At 49.0% G+C, this 15,219-nt stretch overlaps 1 protein-coding gene across 1 annotated transcript in view; it reads right to left on the minus strand.

The window, feature by feature from the left end:
- Positions 1 to 15,219, minus strand: part of NQO1 (NAD(P)H quinone dehydrogenase 1) — a 285,385-nt gene that overhangs the window by 96,856 nt on the left and 173,310 nt on the right. The gene's annotated exons all lie outside the window — the stretch shown is intronic.

Below are 15,219 nucleotides of genomic sequence, written 5' to 3' on the forward strand. Positions count from 1 at the left end.
AGGGCGGGCCCTCTGTGGCCCTCCGAGGCCTGTAGAGCCTGGCCTGGGACAGTTCCCTTGGATGTGTTATACTTGATTTGCTGGCGTAGTCATTGGGGTTATTATCATTGTAAGTCCTTTATTTTATTCTTGCTGTATTTGTTTTGCATATTGGTCTACTTGTTTTGGGAATTGCTAGCCAGTTAGGCTTAATCTATCATCAGGAATGTGTACAAGGGAAACACGCAGTAAGACCAAACTAACAGGCACTTTAGATAATTTTATTGTACGTACCAACCAACTAATTGACGAAGGTATCATCCTTATGGAAAGGAGGGTTTCTCAGGATCTCGCTAATGCGAGAAGGTCCTCTTTAGGTATTATCGCATCTGCACGTACGCCTTTAAAAATTCTTCCTATCCCTGATTCTAATCTAATTGTTTCACCTCCCATTTGCCACCTTACTAACACTAGCCAGACTGCCTCACTAGATTCCCACATTTTGATCCCCTCTCCTGTAGCCCTTCCCACACCCTGTGTGACCTCCCATGTAGCTATTGCCCGCCAGGATGAGACATCTTATCTAAGGGGTGTAAGGGAGGACGCTGTCCCCAAAAACTCTAAACTATCCAGTATGTGTATTGATGACGGTACAGTGGTTGATGATGGTGCGGGAGGCCCTATAGAGTTTGCCAGTAACACCAGTGGCAACCTGGAGGGAGGGGATAGTATGGCTAAACTAGACAAAAGTGTTGATAGAGTAGAGGTTCCCCACGGGCTTCATCCCCTCCCGTTGGGTATTCCTGACAATTCAGATTCCAATACCAGTCTTGCGAGCCTCTTAGAGTCAAGCAGCCTGGATGAGACGACTGAGGGTTTAGAAGACAGAAATGGTATATTTATGAGTACCCTATCAAATCTCATTAAATCTTTACTTGCACCCCTGGAAATTAGACTACAAGGGATTGAACTACAGTTACAGGCTATATACCAGGAGGGGAAAAACAACCCCAAAAATCCTGTTAATATAGCCTTGAGCACTCCGGTACTGCCTAGTAACAAACCATCGGCACCCTCTAAGCAGACAACAGGGGAAACTGTGATCTCCAAATCACTTCCATCTAAAACACCTACTTCTAAGAGCACCAATAGAAATACAACTAATCTAACACCTAATGCTCCCAATAAAACCCAGACCTCTGAAAAACCCCACATCCCGGTGTCTAAACCACCGATTCTCAAACCAGCGAAATCTAAGGTTCGCCGCAATATTAATTTACCACCTGATGCTTGCCCTTATGTAATAGTGCTAACAGGCGTCCCTGAGCTTGCCCCTTCAACAACCGAATCTTTTTGGGCTCTCAAAAATAAAGTCTGCCATTGGTTAGACCAAAACCATCCTCTACTGTTGAAAGTTGGGCTGAAACCGTCAACATTATCGGCGCCCTCTTGCTCTCCTTAAACCTTTTGTGCGCGTAAAACAGCCGCCATTTTGGGCACCATGGCTTCCCTGCTCTCGCCGAGAGCCAGCGCGCCTCTCTCTCCCTCCTAGCTTCGCTGACAACCCCCCTGCCTGCACCTGCCGCGAATCATAAAACCCCTCTTCGGCGCTGCTCTGCCCCAGGCCCTCGTCCTGTTCCCAGCGCAACACCTCCCTTCTTCCCATTTATGATCCCCGGCCCTTTGATGCAAACCCCTTTTCCCCGTGTGCCCGTTTGTCTTCCCCGTTCCCAGGCCGACACCCAGCTCTGCCGATACCAATCCTTGCCCCTCCCCGTACAATAGAAAGTTTCCCCCCAGCAAGGGATCCCCGGGTTGATCAAAGCCCCCCGCCCTACGAGATCCGATCGAACCCCACACACTCCGTGAATCGGCGGAATATCCAGCTGCGCGATGATCATCACCTGTTGTGAACGGGGCAGGGACTTCCACTGTAACCTTGCGTGGGAACGGGCTGGGAAGGGGGATTCTGAGGATGTCTTTCCGTACATCAAAGTATCGACGAGAATGTGTTACATGCAATAAAGAGATAAACTTGTGTATAAGAGGCCAGGCCTCAGGGATGCAGTTAGAGCACCTCAGAACGATACCTTCTGTCCGTTTCGTTGTGTTCTCCTCCGGAGAGAATAAAAACCTTGTTTCCTGCCTTCCAGTCTCCAGCGCCTGCCTCTTCAACAGTTTAACTTCTTTGTGGGTTCAAGAGGCGACACCGCCGGGCAATACTTAAGGATCTTATATTCTGGTTGGTAGTGCCCCCCCTTATTTTCAACAATTGGCGCCCAACGTGGGGCCCATCAGCGACCCATGGATCCAGTGGGAGAGGTCCTGACGACAAAGTGAACGACTGCAACGATCGGGAACGCGTCTGTCCGATAGACCCTCGTCTGACAGCCGATCATCCGAACTTCACTGGTTCCGAACAGACCTCTCTCGAGTGATCTACGGTCCTGACTGGGAACCATCAGGAGTGCCGCGAGGATAACGGAGAAGAGAGGACGATCGGGCGCTGGATTCGGAAGACAAGAAACTGTCCATGCGGTCCGGGTAAGGTCGTGTAATCACGACAAGTTGCGAAATGATTGCTTGATTGCTTGTTTGTTTAAAAATACTAGTATTGCTCTCTTTTATTTATTTGGAGATTCACTGTCTGCAAACGGAGAAACAACGGGCTCTCTCTTTTGCAAGCAGTGGAGGATAGGTAGGGCAGCAGCCGTGCTTATTTTTTCTCCCCCACTCAATAATCACTTGAAACTGAACTGTTGTTCGCAAAACTATTGTTTCCTGGAGATTCCCTGTCTGCAAACAGGGAAGAGACCACCCTTTTTGCAGACAGTGAAAAGGGTAGGTAACGCAGATCTTTGCGGACCTACTCATTCTCCCCATTGTTATTTATTGGTCTTTTGTTATTTTGATCCATGAGGTATTCACTGCCTGCAAACAACGTAGAATAGAAATATTCTGTCCAGTCTTTGCACCTAGTGATAAGATAGGCAGTGCTGACTTTTTAGTCCCTCGTTACGAGCCGTCATGTCTGTCTTCTCCCCACTGATTAGTAGCCTGTTTAGCCCGGACCGCCTATTAGAGATGGACCATCCAGCCCCACTGGAAGGCACCCCTAATAAGGACATGTTCATGAAGCATGGATTGACCGCTATAGCCTATAGTAAACTATGGCATAAATATACAAAAAAGGGTCAAGAAAGTCAATGGCCCCTGATAGGATCCTTCGATGATGATAAAATAAAAACGCTAGAAACTGCCCTGGGTAAAAACAAGACAACACCTACTATGCTTGACAGCTTCGGCATGTGGCGAAAAGAAACTGAACAACGTAAAAAGAAAACTGAGAGTAGGTTGGAAAAAGAGCTGCGAAAAGCAGCCCACCTAGCTGCTCAGAAACTAGAAAAAGAGATAAAGGAAAGAGAGAAAGCTAAACAGAAACTAGAAATGGAAACGCCAAGCCAGTGTCCGGTTAGAACCCCCTCCATGCTCTACCCTGATTTACCCTCGAAACAACGAGCCAATGAGGACCTGCTGTTAGGTCCTCCTATCATCTACATGCCCCCTCCATATGCCCCTTCTCAACCCTTGGCGCAGCACGCGCCACCCCCAGGTACAAACGAAGGTACCGCCACAGCGTCGGCCCCAATGGCCTCTGTGCCAGCCGAACCCCTTGTATTAAAACCCGCATCAACAACAACGTTAGACGACCATGAGACTCGAGGGGCTGGCCCTGCAAGAACAAACAGACTAGACAAAGATGAGCGAGCGGGGATCGACAAAATAGCAAGGACACTGGTAGAAAGAAAGGATGATGAAGAGTACATCACAGATATGTTCAGCTCGTATACAGGGAGTCACAGACGACATTTTACCGTACGACTGTGTTATCATGTCTTGAATGCATACGAGGACCGATATCGAGACAAAGGTCCCGAGAGCCTAAGGACTCTGTACCGGAAGGTCGATATCGGGGATGAGGGCGAGTGTGATGTGTCGGACCTCCTTACGCGTACGCTTGAGGTTTTCCGCCACCTCACTGAACGAAAGCCGGGAGCTAAATCCGCAGCCTCCGTAGTGACCGAACCACCAACCGAGCAATCTAACACCATGATGCCGATACGTGAGGCTGCCCCTTACTGGGTTCCTCCTCGGGGTACAGGGACTCACGATGATGCAAACAACCAAGATGCGAAGGGAAGGGTAGTGTACAACTGGGTCTACCAGCCATGGGACCGGCAAGAGATACTGACATTCCGGAAATCTCTACCCGACCTACGTAAAAACCCCACTGCCTTCTATACTGAATTGGGTACAGCCCTGGGCTCAACGATTATGACCCTGGCTGACATCGACTTGTTCTTCGGGTTATGTCTACCAGCTGATGTGTGGAAGCAAATCCGGAAAGTCGACCACCTTGAGCTGTTTGGACATACCTGGTCACAACTCGATGACCTGGACAAACAACGGGGACCAGGACAAAAGCCGTTGAAATCCATTCTAGACCTCCCAGATAAAATCGTAGAGAAATTAAAAACCCTAATCCCAGAAAAGAAAGTGGACTGGTCGATAGTAACAGCCTGTCGCCAAAAACCCCAGGAGGATGTATCGGAATACTTCTCCCGGTTTGAAACGGTGTTCTCCGATTACAGAGGCCAGGACATGACCACTGCAACCGGACACCATCTGTTTGTCCAGAATTATGTTAAGGGCCTATCATCGGAAATCTCCCAGAAACTACAGGCCAGCGAGAGTAGTTGGGCAGCCTCCAAACCTACAGCGATTCTCCAAATGGCCCAATATTATGAGCATCAGAAAAATGAAAACGATAGGGCGACAGAGAAAAAGAAGAAGGACTTAAAAGAGAGGGTGATGATTGCCAAACTGCAAGGGGTGACTATAGGACGAGACCAATACCGGGGAAACTACCAGACAAACGTCCCTAAGACTACATTTCCCCAGGACCGCACTCTGACTTCCTACAGTGGACGCACAGACCTTAGAGAAGACCAGTGCGCTTTCTGCAAAGGGACTGGCCATTGGAAATCCCAGTGCCCAGTTCTTCTGGAAATGATCAGAAACAAAGACCCCAGGGATGTAGCAAACGGACCGAGACCAAAGGGACAACAACGAGGGCCCCCAAATGACGCGACTAATGACAGATCAAGCAGACCAAATACGTTCGATCGACCCAGGCAGAACCAATATCAACAATCTGACTATGACGACACTCACACCTTCGGCTCGGACAGCCAAGGGCGAGGGAGGGATCCAGTCGAGCTCTATGTTGACCAGCAGGGCCCTTATGTCACTGCTAAGGTCTTGGGTACCAAGTCTCCATTTCTGGTAGACACTGGCGCAACACGTAGTGCGTTATCTAAACGACTGATTCCAAGGGCACCCTTGTCTGGCTCACTCATAACATCGACAGGTTTCGATGGAACGCCCTCCACCAACCCTTTGTCTGCCCCGATTCTCTTTGACGTAGAAAACAACACCACCGACACCACGTTCTTACTTTCCTCCAATAGCCCTGACGCCATTATGGGACTTGACTTACTGAAACACTTCCGAGCGACGATCAGGTGTTCTCAAGATGGAGTTCGAGTGTTTCTTTACGACAACCCCGTTCTGCTTAGACATTGCTCCCCCCGACACATGTTTTCCATCACCGACGTTGACGCGTCCCTGCTTGACACTCTACCTCCGTATCTGTGGGCCAAAGCGGATTCGGACGTAGGGCGTATGTTAATTGACCCAGTGCACATTACTGTCCGACCAGACGCAACACTCCCAAAACTCCCACAATATCGGATATCGCCAGAGGGCGAGAAGGCATTGGTAATGATTATCCAGTCACTGATAGACGCAGGAGTGGTAGAGGAAGTGGTTAGCAACGTTTGCAACAGCCCTATCTTGCCCATTATCAAGAAGCAGGGAGAGGGAGATGAGAAAGCATACCGTTTCATCATCGACCTCCGAGAGATCAACAAAGTGGTGGTACCCCAGTACCCTGTGGTCTCAGACATCACCACCATCCTGACCTTGATTCCATCCACTGCCACCACCTTTTCCGTCATCGACCTCAAGAACGCATTCTTCTCCATCCCCATCCACCCAGACAGCCGATATCTCTTCGGCTTTACCCTAAAAGCCCGCTCATATAGGTTTTGCCGAGCGCCTCAAGGCTACACGGAAAGCCCTAGCATCTACAGCCAGGCCCTCAAAAGACAACTAGACCAAGTCCAGTTACCCGACGGAGTGGTGTTGGTACAATATGTCGATGACATCCTTTTGGCAGCCGACACCACCCCTCTAGCGGTTACCGCCACCATTCAACTCTTGCACTTCCTTGCGGAAAATGGCCACAAGGTCTCCAAGAAGAAGTTGCAATTCTGCCTACCCCAGGTCACTTACCTAGGCCACCTTTTGTCCAAAGATGGAAGAAAACTCACCCCTGATCGAATCCAAACCATTCTAGATACCCCTGTCCCTAAGACCCAGAAGCAGGTTCGCTCCCTATTAGGTCTCACCTCCTTCTGCCGACAATGGTTACCAAACTTCAGCCTCGTTGTAAAACCACTGCTTTCTCTGCTAAACAAAGACGTCCCTTTCCCACTCCCTTGGACTCCTGAGTGTCAAACTTCCTTCACAGAACTGCGAGATGCCCTTTGCTCAGCCCCTGTCCTGGGTACCCCTGATTACAAAAAGCCCTTCTCCCTTTACACTCACGAAAGGGAGGGGTGCGCTTTATCTGTCCTGACCCAGGCCATCGGCCCTAAGCAACGACCGTGCGCTTACTTCTCTGCCACTCTTGACCCTGTCACCAGAGCCTTGCCTGCCTGCCTTCGAGCTGTAGCTGCTGCTGCAGTCTCTATCCGACAGAGTGAGGGGATTGTACTCTCGAATTCCCTCACGGTACTGGTACCCCATGCAGTCGACACCCTCCTGAACCAAACCAAGACGCAACATCTGACGAGTGCACGACTGACTGGATACGAACTGACCTTGCTTGCCCCCCATATCACCCTGAAAAGATGCACCACACTGAACCCAGCAACTCTGTTACCCTTGCCAGAGAACGATCCCAATGTGCACCCCGTACATGACTGCGTGACTCTTACGGACGAACAGACCAGGAGTAGGGTCGATCTCAGAGACACAGCTTTCCCTGACCCCGACGGGGAGTTGTGGGTGGACGGTTCTTGCATCAAACTCTCCGATGGTACCACTTCCGCTGCCTATGCAGTCACCACGGCTCGAACTGTAGTAGAAACAGCCCGCATCACCCAGCGATCTGCCCAGGCAGCGGAACTGATTGCTTTGACGCGAGCCTGCATCCTGGCAACAGGAACCACAGCGAACATTTACACCGACAGCCAGTATGCCTTCGGGGTGGTTCACCATTTTGGGCTCCTCTGGAGGGAGAGAGGATACTTGACCTCACACGGCACACCCATTTTGCACGGGGATTTAGTCTCCGCCTTAATCGAAGCTGTCCTCCTCCCCAACAAACTTGCCGTTATCAAATGCCAGGCACACAAGAAAGTGACAGACATTATTGGACAGGGAAATGCACTAGCCGACATCACCGCCCGAACGACAGCTGAAAATAGAACGACAACACATATGTACGTGACCAGGTCACAGGCAGAAAACTGGACTGACGCCAAGGACACAATTAGAGACATACAAACGGCTAGCACACAACACGAATTGACTGAATGGACACGGGTGGGATTGAAAGACGATGAAGGCTGCTGGCGGACAAAAGACACGAACAGATGGTTGCTACCTGATTCGTACTTGATTCCCATATTAACCATGGCACACTCCCCTGCCCACATAGGATCAGCCCCCATGATCGAACTTGTCTCCAGGGTTTGGCACAATGACAAGATCCCAGATTCCGCCAAACGCCTGGTCCAACAATGCTTAATATGCCTGCAACACAACCCCGGGAAAGGAACTGTAGTACCCCGGGGGGGATTTGGGGTCCCAAACCACCCATTTGAAGTCCTGCAGATGGACTACATCCAGCTAGACAGATGCCAAGGCCTGAAATATGTACTCGTCGTGGTGTGCGCATTTAGCAAGTGGGTGGAAGCATATCCAACCCGTGACAACACCGCTATGGCCACTGCAAAGGTTCTGTTAAAGGAGTTTTTCCCCCGTTATGGCCTCTGTCGTGTTTTATGGAGTGATAATGGCCCCCACTTTGTAGCCAAAGTTATCCAGCTCATCCTAAATGGGCTGGGTATTAAACAGAAATTCCACCCTCAATCTGCTGGGCTTGTCGAACGACACAATGCCACACTAAAGCTTAAACTGGCTAAAATAGTGGCTACGACGGGCCTGAAATGGCCAGACGCCCTCCCATTGGCATTGCTATCGATGCGCTCTACCCCCACCCGACATCACTTAACCCCTTATGAAGTTGTCTTCGGTCGGCCCATGAGCGTCTGGTCTGCCCCGAAACCAACTTCCATTCATGACGTTCCGGACATCCTAATGTCTGATTATCTGTACAAATTGACTGAAACTTTGTCTGTCCTTCATCAGCAGGTGCAGCAGGCCATCCCCGATGCTTCCAGGGGTCCGGGTCACGCCATCCAGCCGGGGGACTTCGTGCTGATCCGAAATTTTCAGCGATCAAAGAGTTTGGAACCCCGGTGGACGGGCCCCTGACAAGTGCTGATCACCACTCGGACCGCACTTCGAGTGGAGGGGAAGAAACACTGGCTGCACGCTCATCACTGCAAAAAGGTCTCTCCAGCCCTGGCCACGACAGACACCGTCAACACCCAAGAAGAGCTCCTGAACCAGGACCGACCATCGTTGAACTGCTACCCTGATACTGAGACACTTGAACTTTCAAAACATCCTGACCCCACTGTGCCATCTCGAGAAGGGTATTTCCTGCGTCGAAAGGAGGGAGCTTCGGCTAAGTAGGCCACGGACTAGGTTAAAGGATCTCAGAACGGTGACCCAAACTACCAAGGGTTACCTGGAGAGAAGCTAAAACTAAGTCTGTGGTCCTGCCCACTACCGAGCACCTTGAAGACGAAGATGATGGAAGCGCCAGATAAGAAGATGATGGAAGCGCCAAATAAGAAGCCGACGGAGACAGCAGGAAATACCCACTACAGAAATCCGAGAACAGACAGACTCCATAGCTCAAAGACAATTGCACTCTTCATCGTAATCCTCCTCTGTTTTCTCCTCATGACTACGCTCTGGATTATGGAAGAACACGCACCTGCTCACGAAACATTCCTAACCACTGCTCAGCCTACCACCATGAAGGAACATTATCTAATTTCGCTCTCTCCTCAACTAAGAGAGAGGCGAAAGGAGTTTTGGAACAACTCTTTCGTGCAGCTACTTCACCAGCACAATCTTGCCACCAACACCACCAACTGCTGGATCTGTGGGTTGCTACCCCATGCCACTGGACATTCAATACCATTCATCCCTTCACCCTTCTCTGTCCACGGCTCCTGCCTTGCCTGGCTGATCCTCCTGCAAGAGAGCTATACGGGCAATGCCACCTCCAGCAGAACTGCAGCACATTCTTCTCATGGGGCCGGGCGAAACAAAACAAAGACACACTTCTGCCCGCTGACCCCCAGCGACTCGATCCAAATGGACATCCCGGCTAAAGAACGAATCGAAATACAGGTGTTCAACAATCCAACCAGACCCACCTTCTCCTATCTGCGGAAACGAACGGCTGCCACTCTGACTGTGGCCCTGTCGGTCATCAACGTCACAGGCCACATGTGTGTAGAAGGACTGGGGACACAGCTGGTGGGTCGCAGCGCTTGCCGCTTTACCAGCACTCTGGATTCCACGGATCCACCTTCCTTTGTGTCATCCCCAAACATGTATTTCATCTGCGGCACGAAGGCCTACACCTGGCTCCCCAAAGGCTGGGGGGGCACTTGCTACATCTCCTTCGTCCTTCCTCCAACTTATGTGGCCCCAGCGAATCACCACAGGCAAAAACGAGCCAAAGACGTTGAGCAAGCCGACTCAACAGGGGCGCAGTTCCTCGATGCTATGAAAGGACTCGTCCCCCTCTGGGGCCCGATGGCAAACAGCCGTGCCATCCGACATTTGACTCAGGCAGTCGAGACAACCATGAACATCACAGCGGGCATCTTTGCCAACAACACTGCCGAGCTCCAAGCGGTCCGTTTGGTGGCTCTTCAGAACCGCCTCGTTCTAGATGTGGTTCTGGCGGACCGTGGAGGAGCATGCCGCATTATTGGGTCCAGCTGTTGTACATACATACCGGACAACTCACCCTCAGTGTACAAAGCCATCGAACATCTTCACAGACTCTCTTCGGAAGTTCACCAAGAGCAAGAAGAATGGTCGCTTGGTGGTTGGTTCTGGGACACCGTCAAAAGCTGGGGCTGGAGACTGCTCACCATTATCCTGATTCCCGTAGTTGTAATATGTGGCCTATGCTTAGGAATTCAATGTCTGCCACCTATGTGTTCTTTATGTGCGAGTTGTATTTTTCCCAAAACTGTGGACATTGGAAGCGAACATATGAGAGCATTGTATGATACCGAAGTTAGGAATTTGATGAAAATTGACATTGAGTAAAGCAAGGTGGCTAGATATGTTGAAAAGGGGGGACTGTTGAAAGTTGGGCTGAAACCGTCAACATTATCGGCGCCCTCTTGCTCTCCTTAAACCTTTTGTGCGCGTAAAACAGCCGCCATTTTGGGCACCATGGCTTCCCTGCTCTCGCCGAGAGCCAGCGCGCCTCTCTCTCCCTCCTAGCTTCGCTGACAACCCCCCTGCCTGCACCTGCCGCGAATCATAAAACCCCTCTTCGGCGCTGCTCTGCCCCAGGCCCTCGTCCTGTTCCCAGCGCAACACCTCCCTTCTTCCCATTTATGATCCCCGGCCCTTTGATGCAAACCCCTTTTCCCCGTGTGCCCGTTTGTCTTCCCCGTTCCCAGGCCGACACCCAGCTCTGCCGATACCAATCCTTGCCCCTCCCCGTACAATAGAAAGTTTCCCCCCAGCAAGGGATCCCCGGGTTGATCAAAGCCCCCCGCCCTACGAGATCCGATCGAACCCCACACACTCCGTGAATCGGCGGAATATCCAGCTGCGCGATGATCATCACCTGTTGTGAACGGGGCAGGGACTTCCACTGTAACCTTGCGTGGGAACGGGCTGGGAAGGGGGATTCTGAGGATGTCTTTCCGTACATCAAAGTATCGACGAGAATGTGTTACATGCAATAAAGAGATAAACTTGTGTATAAGAGGCCAGGCCTCAGGGATGCAGTTAGAGCACCTCAGAACGATACCTTCTGTCCGTTTCGTTGTGTTCTCCTCCGGAGAGAATAAAAACCTTGTTTCCTGCCTTCCAGTCTCCAGCGCCTGCCTCTTCAATAGTTTAACTTCTTTGTGGGTTCAAGAGGCGACACCGCCGGGCAATACTTAAGGATCTTATATTCTGGTTGGTAGTGCCCCCCCTTATTTTCAACAATACCTTCAAATATCTATAGTAATTTACTTATAGTAGAGAGAGCACCTTGGGTAGGCGAGAATAAAAAAAACGTTCAAGGGGACTGTGTTGTTGTGACCTTTGAGGATTCGTGTCCGGTGGAACATATAATTGCAGGGCCCCCATGTATCACCAACTCTTCAATTTCAGCCAAACCTCTATCCTATTTCTATATGGTCACAGACTATCGTAGTAATAGGTGGAGCTGGCTGAGAGGCCCCAACCACACAGGAAGAGGAACAAGAGGGGAATCCTGGCAGGATCACAATCTAAACCAGTGGAATGGTAGCAATACCGGAGGGAGGAATTCAATGCAACCCATAATGGGTAGCCGTTTCCATGATACTAACCAGCAAAATGGGGCATGGTCTGGTCAATATAATCATAATACCACTAGTCAGTGGGATGGTGGCGTCAATGAAGGGTGGAGTACAGTACCGAGAAGAACGGGTAGGCCACTGTATGGCCCAGACCACTCTAATGGAGTGTGGCCAGGACAACAATTCAACCCTCCTCCTATACCTTGTTTTAATCGTTACAGTGGGTTGGAAAATGTAGATTGACTTCCAGCTATTTCATCGGGGAAAATAGTATTAAGGGATATGACAGAACCTCTAGGGACTGATGTATCTATGTCAGGAGAGACTCAAGTATATCTAAAAATCTGTAACTCTGGGCTTGGAAACGAGTTAGCTGACCCTCCATATTCAATAGGAAAGGATAAAGTAGTAGTGAGGAAAAAGATAGTACCGATTGAGGCCGAAGTAGGTAGTGATAAGGTAGATGAGTTACACCTGGAACCTGGTGGACTTAGTTTCTCTGAAGAGGAACCTGGCCCTATCCATTTATTAACTGCACCGACTGTAGACGGCACCCCTATTAATATCCTTTCCTGGAACATAGCAGGGCTCAAGAAAAATCTTGCAACTCCAGAATGGAATGATTTTATTGAACCATTCGATATTTGCATGTTCCAGGAAACGTGGTGTCTGTCTCCACAATATAAAAATGGGTATTCTACCTATTATGTCCCGGCTGTTTCCTCAGGGAAAGGTCGCCCGTCTGGTGGCCTACATATATGGGTGAAAGTAAACTTAAACTATGTTGTCAACATGCTCAGTGTTCCCTCAAATGACATCCTGTATATCTCTCTGATAAGCCCCCAGGGGGGCAAAATACCCATTTTTTGTATTTATGCAAGAGGAACGCATGGCTGCCAAGCCTCACAAACAATTGAGCTATTGGACTCCAAGTTATTAGAACTGGCTCCTGGATCTAAAATTTTGGTGGGGGGCGATTTTAATTGTACATTCGAACCTCTGGATGATGAGGATATATTGGGCTGGAACTCGGAGGACTGGAAGTATTTCATACCCACCCTGGATCTGGCGCCTATTAAGAAATGGTATCCCAGAGCAATACAGTTAAACGCCTTAGCCCTGGCCCATAACTTACGAGCTTTGAATGGGCGGACCATCTCTGATCGCAATGGGGCGATGACCTATAACAGGCTAGGCTCCCCATCGCGAATTGACTATATTTTTTTAGATATTCACTCTTGGTCCAACTCATAGATATGGAGATCAGGCAGTCCACAGACAGCGATCATAACCCTCTATGTATGGTAATTAATTGGCCCAACGGGCTAAATGAGACCACAGGACCGAAATTGATCACTAAGGAGGTTATCCCGTCCAACTGTAACAGGAAATTGAGATGGGAGGTGATCAAGTTTGAAGAGGGGAATCTTCATCATATCAGGGATTTAGTTATTGCGGAAACTTCTTTTTTGTCAGCAAAATGAAGTTGGATTTGGTTAATTGTAATACTTATGGGCCAAAATTATTAACCCACTACCAAAACCTTGTAGATAAAATAGGAAAGTTTTTTTATAAAACTTCCAAGGGGAAGCCCTCGGCTGAGAAGCGAACCCCGAAGACCAACCTGTGGTATACAGCTGACTGCAGGGAAAAGAGAAAGGCTATTGCATTAGCAATAAAGCTAAAAGACCCCAGAGCAGTAAGACTGGCCAGGGGGGATTACCGTAAAACCATGGCAATAGCTAAAAAGAACTGGGAGGAAGATCATTGGCAGCAACTAAAAATTGCAGCAAGGGATAAGAACTCAGTGTCCTTTTGGAAATTAATTAATATTTTAGATCGAAGAGGAGTTGATCCTATTTTAAACCACATAAATGAACAACAATGGCACGCTCATTTTTTAAAGGTATATTGTGAAGATGAGACTCGAGTCCATCTACTACCAGCAACATCGTCTCACTCAAGAACAGATTTAATAACCGAGGCAATCCCATTTAATGTGAGAGAGGTTAAAGCTGCTATCTCCAAAATCCTTCCTGGTAAAGCAGCTGGTCCAGATGGCCTGCCTGGAGATCTGTTATCCCACGATCCTTTAATATGGGCAGACTTTATAGCTACCCTAATGAATTTAATCCAGCTGGGTCTCCCCGTTCCAGATTCATGGAAAGGGGCGGAGGTAATTACGATCTATAAAAAAGGAGATAGAGAGGACCCTGCCAACTACAGACCAATTAGTTTAATTGACACAATACAAAAGGTAGTTGGCAGGGTCATTGTAAATAGAATTGAGACATGGCTTATGGAAGAGGAGGTATTAACACACTTCCAGGCAGGGTTTAGACAGAATGTTGGTGCAATAGACCAGGTGTTCCGGTTCTGTGTGGTCTATTGGAAGTCAGTATCTATTAACAAAGGCAGTTTGTATCTGGCTTTCATAGACCTCAAAACCGCATTTGATGTCATTCCACGTTCCAAACTGTGGGAGGTTTTATTGGCTATGGGGTTCCCTAGCTATCTGCTGCAATTTATTATAAAGCTTCATGAGGACACCTTTGCAAGGATTCGGTGGGGGAGCCAGGGGCAATTGACAGGGCGGGTACCAGTCAATAGAGGAGTGCGGCCGGGATGTGTGATGGCACCGACGTTGTTCTCCCTCTTTATAAATGGGGTGGTGGACCATTTGAGGGAGGACCCTGCGGATGCGCCCGTCCTTGCCGGTGAGAAGACCCCCACACTCCTCTTTGCGGACGATACCCTCCTGATGTCCAAGACCCCGCAGGGTCTGAAGAAATTGCTTGACCGTTTCTCTCTCTTCTGTAAGGGGCGAGGTTTAACAATAAACACCACAAAAACAAAGTTAATGGTATTTTCATCAAAAAAAGTCTAGGAAGGTACATATTTCACTTTTCGGGTCTCCTCTTGAGGTTGTCAATGAATTTGACTATTTGGGGGTTAGGTTATCTAATAACTTGTCCTGGGGCCCGCATATATCTAAAATGGTACTTAATCTCAAAAGGGCTTCTGGAGCTATATTAAAAAATCAGCGCCAGTGCACCAGTAGACCTGTTGCTCCAGTCCTTTCAGTTTATGAGGGGAAGGCGGTAGCTTCGGCAGTCTACGGCTCCGAAATTTGGGGCGCCGAAAATATTAGAGCTCTGACGGTTGCAGAGAATAAGTTTATTAGAGATTTGGTATCACTTCCTATGTCAACTCCCTTGTTACCATAATTTTTTGACATGGGTAAGAAATGTATTGTTGATAAAGTCCATCTTAGGCCCCTATTATTCTGGGTGCGCCTTAGAAGGACTCAAGAACTAAATGAATATGCTCGAGTGCTGGATGAGTTAATCACCCTCAATGTGAATAATAAGATAAAGTGGCTTAA

Source organism: Lissotriton helveticus, chromosome 12 (assembly GCF_964261635.1).
Source record: "Lissotriton helveticus chromosome 12, aLisHel1.1, whole genome shotgun sequence".
Lineage (NCBI taxonomy): Eukaryota > Metazoa > Chordata > Amphibia > Caudata > Salamandridae > Lissotriton > Lissotriton helveticus.